Source organism: Gymnoscopelus braueri, assembly GCF_963280865.1.
Source record: "Gymnoscopelus braueri genome assembly, chromosome: 19".
Classification (NCBI taxonomy): Eukaryota; Metazoa; Chordata; class Actinopteri; order Myctophiformes; family Myctophidae; genus Gymnoscopelus; species Gymnoscopelus braueri.
Genome location: NC_137621.1, coordinates 48,621,638 through 48,636,913, shown reverse-complemented (window position 1 = coordinate 48,636,913; position 15,276 = coordinate 48,621,638). Strand labels below are relative to the sequence as shown.

Here is a 15,276-nt window from a genome sequence, read left to right as displayed (position 1 = left end):
ATTTCAAAGAGATGTTTTAGTTTTCTTCGCATTCCTGAGCCAATAATTTGATGACCGGCGGTCTCTCCGGTAGGAGACTCAATGGAGACTCCTTGAGTCTCCTACCAGTCATCAAATTATTGGCTTAGTAATGCGACAAAAACTAAAAAATATCCATGAATTCAAGGCTTCATGGGGTAATTAATTGATGATATTTATTATCAATAATATTTTTTTATTTTTTTATATTTATTAATATATTGATAATAATTGATAGATTTTTTTTTTTTTTTTTTGGTGAACTACTCCTCGATTTTCAACCGTATCTTTATATAATTGGACCTCACTAACGTTCATTATAAGATTGCACAGTTAGCGTCTACTCACTCTGTGTGTCATTGGTGGGCCATGGGCTAATAGATCCTACAGCCTTTCTCTTCCTGGAAAGTTAACATGAGTCAACATGTTCAAAAAGAATAAATCAATTCTTGCGTTGATAAAATCAAAATGAAAAGTTTGCTATCTTATTTGAAATGACCAGACCTGTGGATGATGTCACTGGTATAGGCAGGTTTCTGTCCACAGCCCTCCTCTGAGACACGGATTGAGTAGACTGATATGGTGCCATCTTGTCATGAGCATAGTGAGGACCTATTATATGAGGATATGGTTGAGAATGGTGTTCCCTTAACCCATTCAATCCGGGAACGCGTCTGTGTCATTTTAGATTTGAGCTATAACCATTATTTTACACTTTGTCTTTTCAAAAATTAGCAGATCTACAAGCTCGAGCTTGTAGATCTGTTATTTTTGAAAAATCTTGAACATTTGTGCAAGTCTTTGAATACATATATATTTTTAAACGTCGTTTTTAACATAAATCTTTGCTTCCGGAGGTCCCTGGAACAAAATATTTGACAAATGCTCGCTTTAAAATATATATATTCAAAGATTTTCACATTTTCAAGATTCTTCAAAAATAGCAGATCTACAAGCTCATAGCGCGGCACTCGGTGCCGCGCTATGAGCTTGTATATCTGCTATTTTTGAATAGCCAAAGAGATCTAAAATGACACGGATGCGTTGCCGGATTGGATGGGTTAGAGGAGGGATGAGTTGGTGGAGAAGAGGTTCCTTGGGTTAGAGGCAATGGGCTGAAACTGTGCGCAACAGAAAGAGGACGTGGCAGTATGTAGAGGGAAAAGGATGAGGGGAGCGGATCAAAGTGGGAGAGGTCATCCGAGTGGCCAGTTTTGCACCACTTCCTTTCGGCTGCCCTTATATAGGTGTGTTCGCTGACAGAGGAGAGCGGGGCGGCGATGGTCAAAGACGAGATGAAATGGCGGGAGAGAAAGGAGGCGTTTGCAGAGTCAGTTGAGAGGGAGGGGAAAGGAATTGGGAGAGAAGAGAGGCAGGGTTTGAGGTTACATCGAGGGATGACGGATTGATAGGCTTGTGACGATTCACTCAACTCACGATACGATTCGAATCACGATACTAGGTTCACAATACGATTTTTCACGATTTTTCACGATTTGTTAAACAAAACTATTTTCCAGACAATTAATGACTGAAATCGTTTTTTTTTCTTACACAAACCCAGTATTTCCATCTCTTTTATTTTTTACAATACTGTGTTTTCTCTTATCCTCTTTTCAATACAGTAGCAACTGAAAACTCTTATTTTTATCAATTCACTTACAAAGATCCTGTATTTTCTTATTTATTTTTGTTTTGTCTCGATTGCGCCCTCTGCTGTTTGCTTGTCACCAGTTTGAATCGATTTGAATCGAATTACGATAAATCGTTACATATGCCTACAGATTGAGGTTGGATAGGTTTAGGTTGGAGAGTGGATAGAGAGATGGATTAGGTTACAAAGTAATGGTCAGAGACATTACCATTATGAGTAGGAGGAGAAAGTTAAAGTAGGACAGAAGAGAAGTGATATGGACATAACTGGTCTGCGGGTAGGTTGAAGCCGGAATGTAGACGGCATCCGGGAGTAGTATGGGTTAGCGCCCCAGCCTGTGTCTTCCGTGAGGAAGAAGCCCAGCATGGTGAGGCCATTAGGAGGGTCATTCAAGCAAGTCGCAAGTGGCGCCTGCAGTACCACCACGGCCCAAGAAATGTTTGGATTGGGGGAGTCTGGTGCAACGCTGGACCTGGTGAGACGAAGGAGGAGCCAGGCCAGGAGGCCACCCACAGAGTCCCTCCACGTGCCAGAGCCTCTCCTCTCCCCCAGTCCCGGCAGAGTAGTTCCGGAGAAGCGGATTGAGGGGCCCTGTCTTTCCCTAAAAGGACTGACCGTGGGTAGCTACTGGGACGTAAGTCGAGGCTTGATCAACCCCGGCTGGGTCACCTGGGCGAGGGTGTATGACGGTATGTCGTATGTTGCGAGACCCGAAACACCCGATGACCCCAGGCTACAACACTGATGATGCGTCCCAGGTGCCTCCATGTGATGTTTTTCTTTATATAAGACATCTGATACACTGGTTGTCTATTACCAAATGGTTCTATTTGCACACTCTTAGAGTTAAGTTAACACTGAGGATTCTACAGTGTAGATTGGGGTTCCAGCATGTAGTTTAGTTCAGTGATTCTCAACCTTTTTAAACCATTAAGACCTGAGGCCAATTCTACAACTGCCTTCTGAACCAGTAGCACTTTAAATAGTTTTCAAAAATAGCAGAGGTACAAGCTTGCAGCGTGGCACGAAGTGACACGCTGCGAAGCTTGTACATCTGCTATATTTTGAATAGCCAACGCTTAAATCTAAAATGACCGGTCTTAATGGGTTAAGTTTGATATTGATGCTTTAGGCCACGGACCCCACGGATTTGTAAAAAAAATGTTTTACTCTGTGACCCCAATCAGCACTGTTAAACACCATCTTACTATCCACCACTGCTGGTTAAATCCTCTTTCATGTCCGTGAAATGAATACAGAGTGATGAAAGCTCTCTTCACAGTAGTAATTTACATTATACGCAATATCAGAGAGCCTTTTTCCATTATGCCCCAAGCTAGTAAGCAACGTCTCCTGTATCCACAACAACAGCAACAAATTAATGCACACATGTTTTGCTATGATACAGTTCAGTGAAATAACTCACAAATAGATTGAAAACGTGTTATTTATGAAATGTAAATACAAGCGTGAAAATTATACCGTTCAGTCAGATAACTCACAAATAGATTGAAAACATTTAATTCATGAAGGTAAGGCAAGGCAACTTTATTTATACACCAAGGTACTCAAACGCTTTACAGAATACACACAAATGCAATCGGAGTGCAACAGAGATAGAGAATAAAATAAATACAATAAAAAGAAAGAAACAAATACTAAAGATATAAAGCATATATAACAAATACACCTTTGATACAAGGAATAATAAAAAGTGCCATCAATATGTTTTTAACTTGGACTTAAAAACGGCTAGGGTTGGGGCTTGTCTAATGTAACCTGGAATGTTATTACAGGTTTGTGGTGCATGGTAGTGAAATGAAATGAAATGTAAATACAAGCGTGAATATTATATTTGATCATGGCATTTACGTTCTGTGACATATTACACCCTGCTCAGCACATTAGAAGACAAACATTTAAGAGCAGGGAGATATAGGGGTGCAACAGTTAATCGAACTAATAGATTTAATCGATGTATACAATTATTTAATTAAATCGATCATTTAATACAATAATTGATTAATAATCTGTCCCTATTTTTACGTTATAGGCGAAATTTTACTAAAAGTCTCAAAAACATTTCAACATTATGAAAATAACAGGTCTACAAGCTTATTAACGCGCTGCATTGTGACGAGTTGGGAGAATGAATGTCCCCCCACAATTTAGCAATGGTCTCGATCTCGCTGGTCTATTTATTATTTATTTTTTTCGACCGGCTCTGGTCTAGCACCCCACCGTTCCCATTGTGTTGCGCTATTGTTGTTGTGTATTGGCTGTATGCTTGCCTCTCGCCGCAATGACCATTCTGGTTCTGGTTACTGACTATACGTGCAGTTGCTCTCTCAACTCGATCAACTAGGTGCCAGACAAGCTAACACAACAAATTGTTGATCTTTGTAAGCTGGCTGTGGGTGTAAAGGAAGTAGATGCCCACGGGGCTCGGGCTGCAACAATCAAGTGCTGCTATGATTGACTGACTGACCAGGGATCAGATTACTGCAGCGCAATATATGAGAGAACAAAGTTGTTCCCCCGCCAGTTAAAGTGAGAGCCGAGAGGGCGCACGCTCAAACTATACCTCCGTGGAATCAAAGTGCATGTGCACCGTGGCATGTGTGTGTGATCATGGATTCCTTATTCATTGAGGTGAAAACATGCAATTTAATGTCATTGTCGATGTCTCTTGTAGGCTGCTACAGCTAGGCTAGATTTCATATGGAGTATAGCTGACATCTCGCTATGTTAGAACAGCATTTTAGGTTTGGCAGGTCCATAAAATAACTGGTGCCGTCCGGGTGCGTCTTTCTTTTTTATTTTTGTTATGTCGGCTCCACTCGGAACCAATTTCAGCTTGGGGTCGGTTACGGTTTGGATCCGTCATCATGTTCATATTATATACACACACACACACACACACACACACACACACACACACACACACACACACACACACACACACACACACACACACACACACACACACACACACACACACACACACACACACACACACACACACACACACACACACACACACACACACACACACACACACACACACACACACACACGTCAGTGACACCATGACAGCAAGAGGAACATTTAGATTAGCTGATGTTATGTATCAGCTGGTCTCGTTAACTGTCACAATTTTCAAATGCTTCCGTCATACAGTCTGGAGCAGGCGTGGGCAACTTTGATGATAGAGAGGGCCACTATATTTCCACACTCACTCCAGAGGGCCGTAAATTAATTTTGTAAATTTGTAAATGCCGTAGTTCGCCATTCTATTCACACAAAAGTAACAAAAATAGCCGATCTACAAGCTCAAAACGCGTCGCAGTGCGACACGTTTTGAGCTTGTAGATCTGCTATTTTTGCTATTTTTTTATTGGAATCCTGAATTTTGTTTGAGATTTTTGAATTGGAATCCTGAAAAGTAACATTTGTATTGAATTTCAAATGCATTTAGTTATACTTATGTTAACTTTATTAACTTAAATACAAATACATTGGACGTAAAAAAGACAATATAATTTTAATACTAGTCATCAAGCTACTAATATAGACTGAAGTACTTAAAGCGGGTCATGTTTGCATGTTTGGAATTGTAACAGCTGAAATCAATAACATATCAGTATTCCGATATTAACCTGCGGACCGCATTAAGTGAAGTTGGGGGCCGCATGTGGCCCTCGGGCCGCCAGTTTCCCATGTATGGTCTAGAGTAACGGAAGCTCTGAAAATGATCCGGGGATATAGTGTGACGCCTCCTCCACGCTTGCGTTTCGTCTTTACAGTCGCGCAAATTTGTCCTAATATAAATGAAAATCCTCTAAGCATAATACAGCTTGCTGCTTATCAGAAATGGAAATTCTAAATTAAAATGTAAAGATATTTAAAAAAAAATATTTTCGTGAACAGAAAAGACGAACAGATGACAGCTTCCGTTCTCGGCTTTCGGGATGTGGAGTTCCAGACTCTACAGTATATAGCATTTGGAAATTGTGGAATAGTTGTCTGGCTACACGAGTCTATGAATCAGCTAATAGGGATCGGAAGGAACTCCATGAACTCAACACAATGAATAGAGCTGCTATAGAAAAATGTACAATAGTATCATGGGCGCCGCACATTGATCATTTTGTTCAAATTCCTGTCCTGCTGTCACAAGTTTGCACCTCAGTAAAAAAAAAAAAGATAATTAAAAAAAAAAAATCCTCCAGGAAGGAGCTGATGAGAGTTACTAATCTAGCCCTTCAAATAAATCCCCAAGTGGACCTGGGGGATGATCGAGCACAATGACAGCATGAAATTCTTGTGTGTTGTGTGAAAGATGAGAAGATTAGGAACACATAATAATACAGGTGCCAGTGTTCTAATGGGGTTATTAAGTTTCAGTCTGGGAGAGTTAGAAATGCAGCTTTCTGGACTGCTGATTGGCACTTCCAGAGTCCTCCTGACCTGGTGACCTGGATGGATAGTAGCCCCAATACCGTAGATTGACAGCCCCATTCATTAAACAGAAATGTCTTATCTGACAGTGGTGGAAAAAAGTACTTGCATCTTTTACTTAAGTAAAAGTATCAATACTGCAATGTAGAAATACTCTGTTACAAGTAAAAGGCCTGTGTTCAAAATGTTACTTGAGTAAAAGTACAAACGTATTTGCATCAAAATATACTTTAATTACCAAAAGTAAAAGTGCTAATATATTTGAAAATAGCCGATCTACAAGCTCACAACGCGTCACATCGCGGCCCGTTGTGAGCTTGTAGATCTGCTATTTTCAAATCTGAATATGGGGAAATGCGTACATTTGGGGGTACGATTTTATGGGTATTGTCTGTTAAGTTTGTGTTACAGCAAACATCCATATTTAGTTGAAACGTAGGTGTATTGAGTACAGCTTTCATTTTGTGTTTGTGCGCATGCGCAGTGAGTTGTTTTTGTCGTTCACTTGTTGTGCACATGCGCATAAAGTTGCTTAGTCAGCATTCCCTTCAGAATTTTCTTCAGTCGAGCATTATTCAGTAGAGCTGTATCGATGTGTTTTACATTGCAGATGCGTGCTGGTAAGAGAATGTGCATTGAAAATAGTTATTTTGAGTAATAAACTCTTGTAGTGCAATCATATTGTAACAATCGCCCTTTTACTCTCAAGGGAAAATTATTAACTAAAAGGAAAATCAACAGGATCGGCAGGATTTAATTTAAGTGAATTTATTTAAGCCACAAAATAATAAATGCCATTACAAAATGGCCAAACAAATGATGAATAAAGGCTTTAAGTCACTTCTGTCCCTATCTCTGTCCCTAATAAACAAACAAACACACAAATCAGCTACCCAAATGTTCCTCTCACGAACCCCTCATATCGCAGATTCACCCGTGAACACTAAACAAAGTTACAACTTCAGTGTATAATTCAGAGCACTGCATGGACAGCCGCTTACTCGCTTTGTCAAACAATAATAAACAAGCCCTTTTTAACGTCCGAACGGCCTCTGGTGAACCGCGGTCTCGGGAATGTCTATTGTCTTTATATCCAAACGAAAAGGTAAACGTCTTCCGCACTGGCGTCCAAATAATAGCTAAAGTTCGGGCGGGGTACCCCTAATTTGTAATCCACAAAGAAAATGGACGCTTGGTTTTGCCTCACCAGCCGCGGCTCCTCCCGACTGGCACCTCGCTCACAAACTCCACAACGTTCGAATCCCGCAGCACGGCAGCAACGGCAGGTCCGATGGGCTCGAACGTTCTCTGTTGGTGGCTGCAGTTTACTATTATGTATAAATGTTGTTCCTTAAACTCAGTAACACTGGTGCCTGGAGGAGATCTCCTCTATATCTCTCCTGTCGCATCTGCTACACAGGTTTGCATGATCTGAGTTCTGCGCGCACCACACCCTCTATTTGTCAAGTAGAGTGTGGCATCAATCACTCAATCACCCCAGTGATCAGACCCATTACCTCACGTGAATAGGAAAAGTTCATATATTTCACAGTGTCCAACATGTCACATATCACACGTATATAATAACATGCATAGATAGGTCAGATGTCACATATCAATCAGACATAGTAACACCCATAGATCAAGCAGATAAATATAATAAATATAATGTGCATTTTGTCACAGTATATACTGTGTACGTATCGAAGGATGTTTAGGATATATTGTTTATTGTTTAGTATATTTTGTATAAGTTGGTTACATGTTTGCATGGTATCATTAATAGTATATACCATCCGTGTGTTTCTATGTTTCCACAGTAAACTAACCTACATCTACTGTTACTTCTGCATCTCATCGTCATTTCATGCCTACCTTTTGCGACCTATTTAAGCGAGGGCTAATGTGTGTAGTGACTCGTGGGCTGGCTGAGGGTAGACCGTTCTGTTTAAGTTGTAGTTTTGAATGTGTGTGTGTGTTATAAATAAACCTACAAAAGACAGGAGCGGTGTAGCGTGTGTTGATGTCATTGATGTGTAATTGTAGCTGTTGAGCGATTTACGCCAAATCTATCTGCATTGTATACGTCCCCGGTCCGTGGGGAGGTTTTGGGGTTAGATAGAACTAGTAACTAAAGTTGTACAGATGTACAAGCTCGCAGCGCGGCACGAAGTGACTCGCTGTTAGCTTGTATATAGACCCCTTAACAGACAACGTCACACTGATAAGTACCAGTATGCGTGCAACCAGTATGCGCACAATGAAACCCATTCTATCAGGTCTCGCTAGGACACGCCTCACCAGCCAACACACAAGAGGTGGTTGGGGTGTACTGAAACCAGCGCACCCCAAAACAACAGGTTGAGAATTGATTGTGTGAAACAATCACCTGTGCATCCAGTCTCAATGTTAAGAGTAACAAAGTAAACAAATAATTGTTTACTATTTTTGATCTGCTATTTTTGAATATCCAACGCAAACATTTTAAATGACACGGATGCTTTCCCGGCTTTAATGGTTTAAATAACTCATGTCCTGTTTTGAAATTGTACATAATATCCAGGATGTTGAGTGAAAAAATAAAAAGAATCATGGCAGCACAGAGTTTGACAATGACAATGGTGTTTTTTTTTTTTTTTTTTTTACAAAGCCTTGACTGAGACAAAGAGATAATAACCCAAGCTGTCCATAGAGGTGCAATATCGGTGAGTTAATCGTCGTTTAATACAATCAGATAGGACTTTTCTGTTTAATGAATGGGACTGTCAATGGAGAGTATTTGCAACTTAGAGGTTGGATAACATCCAAGTTGCTTGCGGCTAGATGGATAGATGAGATTACAGCAATCTCTGTGACAAGGGAAGTTGCGCACAGGGTGCAGAGAAGAGGAAATAACAGGAATAGTGATGAAATACATTGTAGCAAAAAAGATCGATACAATCCGTTGCTGTCGGGCAGAAACCTTGTATCTCCATATTTCAACGTTTTTTTGTAGGCCTAAATGAATGCCCTGCTACATTGTCACACAAAAGTAGCAAAAAATAGCTGATCTAGCCGCTCACAACGTGTGACGCGTTGTGAGTTGTGATGCGTTGTGAGCTTGTAGACTTGCAATTTTAGTTCTTAAGAGGAAGAGAATGTGATTAAGTCAGTCAGTGTGTATTATAAGTATTCAACCGATGAAAAGTATTAATGAGCTTATGAGTAAATAATAACTCCATTGGAACAATTAGAACAACAGGTTCCCTTTTCCATTTCCTTAAAAGTAACAGTTTTGGGCATACAAGGTTTCCACCTGACAGCGACGAAACACAAGGTGACACGGCGGGCTATCTTGTCTTTGTGCAGCGAAGGCTTCCATTATGAGACAACATGGGCAGAATAAATACACAGCAAGTGATTGACAACAGCTGTGCTTGATTGATAAACTGGGAGAGTGGGTGTAGCAGGTGTGTCTAATGAGCCAATCACATAGTGGGCTTGGATAAATGGACCTGAACTGGACAAATTGATGCTTAACTGGCCTCACTCAGCCCTTCAAAACACTGCAAGCTAATCACATTAACCCTAGCATCCCTATGGACCGTCGCAGTGGCGGCCATTTTTTTCACTGGCTTAGATTCCACAGATAGAAAGCCTGTTGATTTCTTCGGAAATCCTTATATTAACACATCACCCGCCAAGGTATTAAATATCGTTTGTTATCCCCTTGCCAGCGTAATTACCTTCATCCGATGATATTTGAAACGCCGTGGAGGCGACATTGTGTTCCAAAAAAACTAAAAGGGCGGAGGGAAGGGGTAGGCGGAGGGATCTGTGTATTCAGACAAACCACAACATTCCAACCGCGGTCCGCCATTTTGGGGCTGGGGCCCGCTGAAAACAGTGGTTTTCAATGGAAAAAAAAGAAACTGAGTTACAGCTGTATTTCTGAAAATCCCATCACCAGGGCGGGTGGAAGTGACGTTTTTTGGAATGATGTCACTTCTTCTCTGATTGACGATGGATCATCCCAGAGCTGTGTTACGGTGCCTAAAACAGCGTGCCTAATTTTTTAAATAATTTAATTCTTTATGCGTGTTGGCGGGCAAGTGCGCTATTTAATAGAACGACTTTATGCGTGTATGGCAGGAATTGTGTTAAGGATTTCAAGCCTGGAACCAAGCCAATCAGACTCCTCGTTAATCATGAACATAAAACATATTATGATTCTATTCATGAACATATTTGGAAACTGCAATAAAGGCGAAGGTACAAGCCATTGCACATACCTCTCCAATGATTCCAGCCAAAACAATTTATTAGCTTGCTTCTTTCTAACTGTAATCGTTGTCTTTATTATAGTGTTGATATTGTTGATAGTGTTGTAAAATATTGTAGTTGGTAGTGATTTCAGCGCCGATTTGCTATCGTACTCCAGGCTATGGGATCAGGAAGTAGAAACACGCGTGACATTCGCGTAGGGGGGGTTATTTCCATAGTAACGTGAGCTATACACCAATCAGATATGTCGACATTACACTTTAGCGTTGTGGTTAGTGGAGTATTTCTCAGTGAGCTTGTGAGTTACTATTTAAACATGCAACACAAGCAGTTTAAAATGTCTTTTGTTGCTAAGCTCTTTCTTAACATTGTACATGGAGAGGGAAAGAGAAAAGATAACCTTTTAGAGAAAGGGGATGACTCATGTTGAGACACCATTGTTGATGACTCAACCTGAGTGTTCTTGCGATTATGTGGTCCTGGTTGTGCTGCAGGGCACCCTACAGTAGTCTACATTGTACTCAATGGACCCAAAGGGACCCGTGAGAGACAATTTATGCTCTCCCAGAGGATTTAACTGCGTTTCCATTTGTTTACTGTTTTGCTGTGTTTTGTGCGGGTCCATGAGATTGGGAGGTCGAGGTTCGATCCCTGGCCAGGTCATACCAAAGACTCTAAAAATGTGTGTGTGTGTGTGTGTGTGTGTGTGTGTGTGTGTGTGTGTGTGTGTGTGTGTGTGTGTGTGTGTGTGTGTGTGTGTGTGTGTGTGTGTGTGTGTGTGTGTGTGTGCGCGCCTGAATTGGGTACACATTCAACAAAAGTTGCAGTCATTGTATTAGCGGTTGCCCTAGTTGACAGATTACTCCACGGAGGGCTGCCATCATTATCATAATAAAACAGCTGCAGTATTAATGTTAATTAGAGGCTTTAGTAAATTGAGTATTTTTCTTTTTTTTCCCTCTTTTTCTTCATTTAGCTAATGGGCCACTCTTGTGAGCAACTTGGCATGCAAAGGAGTTGGCACTCTAAAATGGCAGGAAAAATGTCCCTTGGCTGCCTAAATTGAATAGCTTTCCTCGCCGAAATGTAATTATTTCTTGTTTGTTTTGAAAATAAAAAGAATTATAATGCACTGCCCGCTGACCTTTTCATTAATACTGCATTGGCCCTGTGTTGATTTCCTTTCTCCTGTTTGAAATACTGTACATGCAGTGCAGGAATTGTTCTTAGCGTGTTTGCATGCACCGCATTGTGCCAGGAGTCGGGACCAATGTGCATTGAAAGTGATATAAATCTCATAAAATATGAGACAGCTTTTTATTCATTTCTATATGATTGCCATTACATCTGATATCTGTTGCATCGCAATGCTGTTCGTCGTGCACAAACGTAAAAACGCTAAAAGTAAAAAAAATTAACCAACACAAACCCACAACAAAACAAAATACCCCCATAAGCCACAGCATATCTGAACAAGTGAAAAGAGAAAACACTAACTCAACTCATATTTCTCCAATTTCTAAGGTGACCAAGGTGGAGCACAGACATCCAAAAATGAATTAGGACAGATATAGGACTTCATATTAAAGCACCCAGGAATTGTTTTTTTAGTGAGGAGGATATTGAGTAGTCACTCTAAAGCAGCCACGTGGCCCAGAGACCACACCATAAGTATGATCAACCATTTCATCATAAGGCCAAGGCCAGGGACGTTTATTTATATTGCACATTTTAACAGCAAGGCAATTCAGAAGTTCAATTCAAAGTGATTCACACAAAACATTAAGCATTAATACTGTAGCCTACGTACATTAACCCTCCAAGACCCGCAGTTGTAATATTACAACATTTGTATTTTATCAAAAACATGGTATAAATCATTTGTTTTCCTGTTATTCTTTCACCTAAACATCATCATTGGATCCTATTGTTTAGTCTTGCAATGTCATTGGCCGGGATATTTGCATATAAATACCCCCCACAGAGGCAGGAAAAGTCACAACTTGAAAATCCTTGAAGGAAGAACAATCTCTTTTTCACTGGACAGGATTTCTCACAAAAAAGTAAGTAAAATGTCTGCAATAATTTTTTTGGTGATCATTAGAATGTCTAGAACATGTACATATGATATTATTGGGAAAGATATCCCCCAAATGTAAATTAGAGCATGCTTTATACTTGTTGTTTTTTTACAACTCTGGGTCATAGTGGTAGCAAATAGCAATGCCACCTGTTCACCTGGCTAAGTGGAGTCTTATAGTTTTCACAATACATTTATACAATTATGTGTATTTTCCCCACATTGCATTACTATATATATATATATACCACAAATAACCACAAACATTACCAAAATGTTTTGCTAAAACATTATAGGCAATGAAATGTTATAACTTATAAGCTAAAGCAGTATATTTGTCTTCGAGTACAATTGGTTAAAACATACAAATTGGTATGTGTGTGTGTGTGTGTGTGTGTGTGTGTGTGTGTGTGTGTGTGTGTGTGTGTGTGTGTGTGTATATATATATATATATATATATATATATATATATATATATATATATATATATATATATATATATATATATATATATATATATATATACCAATTTGTATATTGTAACCAATTGTACTCGAAGACAAATATACTGCATCATTAGCTTATAACATGTCATTGCCTATAATGTTTTAGCAAAACATTTTGGTAATGTTTGTGGTTAGCAATCAGTGTATGGTAATTGTTCATATGGGAGTCGCCCAGTTAAGAATCTCTCATCATTGTTCATGTGATGGGTGTTGGGATTGCCCACTTACAGTCATCCCCAATCCCTTTGTTAGGCTAAGCATCATCATTCATCACTGATGGTGCTAAGTACCATCATCACTGATGCCACTTGTGAGGATAAGCAAAGTACAATAGGTTGGCCAGACAGTATTGTGTGACTTGTGAAATATGTACCTGCAGTGAGATGTGCTAGTACTAATGTACTAATGGTATTTCTTTATTTTCATTTCAGAATGCCACAAGCAAGGAGAGAGCCTCGCTTCACTGCAAGGGATGTGTTGGATATTGTAATGAATGGAGAGAGTGATGTGGACATCGACTTTACTGAAACTGATGAAGAGTCGGATGAAGAGGCCTGTGGAGAGGAGTCCAAAGAAAACCATCCACCCAGTGAACCCAGTGAACCCACTGACCCACTGCCCCCCCCCCAACCGGCCAAACACGCCAAACCCAGTGAAAGATATCAGTGGCAGAAGAAGACCTTCATCAGCCCTAATACAGACTTTTCTGGTCCACCTTTGACTGAAGATGTGAGTTCACTCCACACACCACTGCAGTACTTCCGCCGGTTTGTGTCCGAAGACATGATTGACTCCCTGACAACAAACACAAATGTGTACAGCCTTCAAACAACAGGAACATCAGTTAACACAAGTGGAAAAGAAAGTATATAGACATTTGCCATGCTATTCTGACAGTGAGTAAAATGGCCTATAGGAAATTCTGCTACCCGTTAGACCCACTGTTGTAATATTACAACATTTCAATAAAACCTTACGAAAACTATTTTTTTTTAAAAACATTATATTTTCCTCTCCAAAGTACTCCTAAAACACCATCTGAAAGGTTGACAATTTTTTTTTGTAAGTAGAAATATATCCGGGTCTTGCAGGGTTAAGATAGAGCATTAAGTTCAAAAGAAACACATTATATAATGACAGATGTCGGAATTAACCAGAAAGATATGAAGATATGAATAAAAATTACAGTGCAGAAGAAAACAACTTCAGTGAAAAGGAGCAGCAAAATAGATGTCTTCAGCTTTCAAACGAGAGTTTTAGCAGATGTTGATGTTTTGGATAGATTGTCTCAGCATCATGGCCCCAGTAGGTTTTGCACATGAATGCTACTGTCCCTATTCTGGGCATGTCATGATATAGGCGAACATTCACCCCAAATAACAGAGTTAAATCCTAAAAGGTGTCACGATGTGACGCGTTTTGAATAGATCGGCTATATTTGGCAAAGAGATTTGGAGTAGAGGGGGAAAAGGAGAAGACCAAGTCAACTGCAGGGTTTAGTGATGAAAGAAAAACTGATCTGTTTTATAGGTTTGACTGTGTATTTATTTTTTCCCAACCAGTCAAGATGGACTTGGTGTCTGTCTGCCTTTGTGGGAATTTGGGTTGTTGCCGTTGCACCTTAGAATTTTGTTAGCTATACAGTACACCTGTGCTCAATTTGATCACTGCCTCACCGATCAAAATGATCATCGTAGCCTTTGGCCAAAACATGAGAGCTGGACTTTTAACACGCGTTCAGGTACTAAATTGAGTGCTGCTTTTTCGCATTCCTGGGATTTCTATTATATAATAACGGCTGAACAGGCAGTCCTAGGTCTAAACAGTGCAGATGGGATGTGAGTCCTTTACACCGCTCTCTTTTTTTTTTGGGTTATTGACAGAAAACAGAGCCCAGGGCTCGTCTAACGAGAGTGACCCAGTTTTCGAAGTTGCGAAAAGCAATTTTATTAGCATCTCTTTTGGATTCTGCTTGTATCACATTCACAACACCACCAGTTGAAGCTGCGGACGGGCTTAATGTACGTTCATAGAGAACGAAGTGTCCCGCGCAGATCAAAGACAAAAAGACACGGAGGAGGGTGCTAATGCAGGAGACGGAGAGCAACATTTTTCCACTTGTTGAATATTCATCAGATGGAGATTTTTCCTTTTGTTCTTTGAGTTTCAGCCCCCCCCCCCCCCCCCCCCTCAAAAAGAAGAAACCCCAAAAAATTAATAGATAAAAATTGAGAGCCCAGTAACAATGTCAAAGCCTCCCCCCCACCCCCCCACCACCACCTTCCAGTCTGCCT

The 15,276-nt window shown here is 40.2% G+C and overlaps 1 protein-coding gene across 2 annotated transcripts in view; it reads left to right on the top strand.

The window, feature by feature from the left end:
- Nucleotides 1–15,276, top strand: part of rragd (ras-related GTP binding D) — a 74,080-nt gene that overhangs the window by 42,947 nt on the left and 15,857 nt on the right. The window lies entirely within an intron of this gene.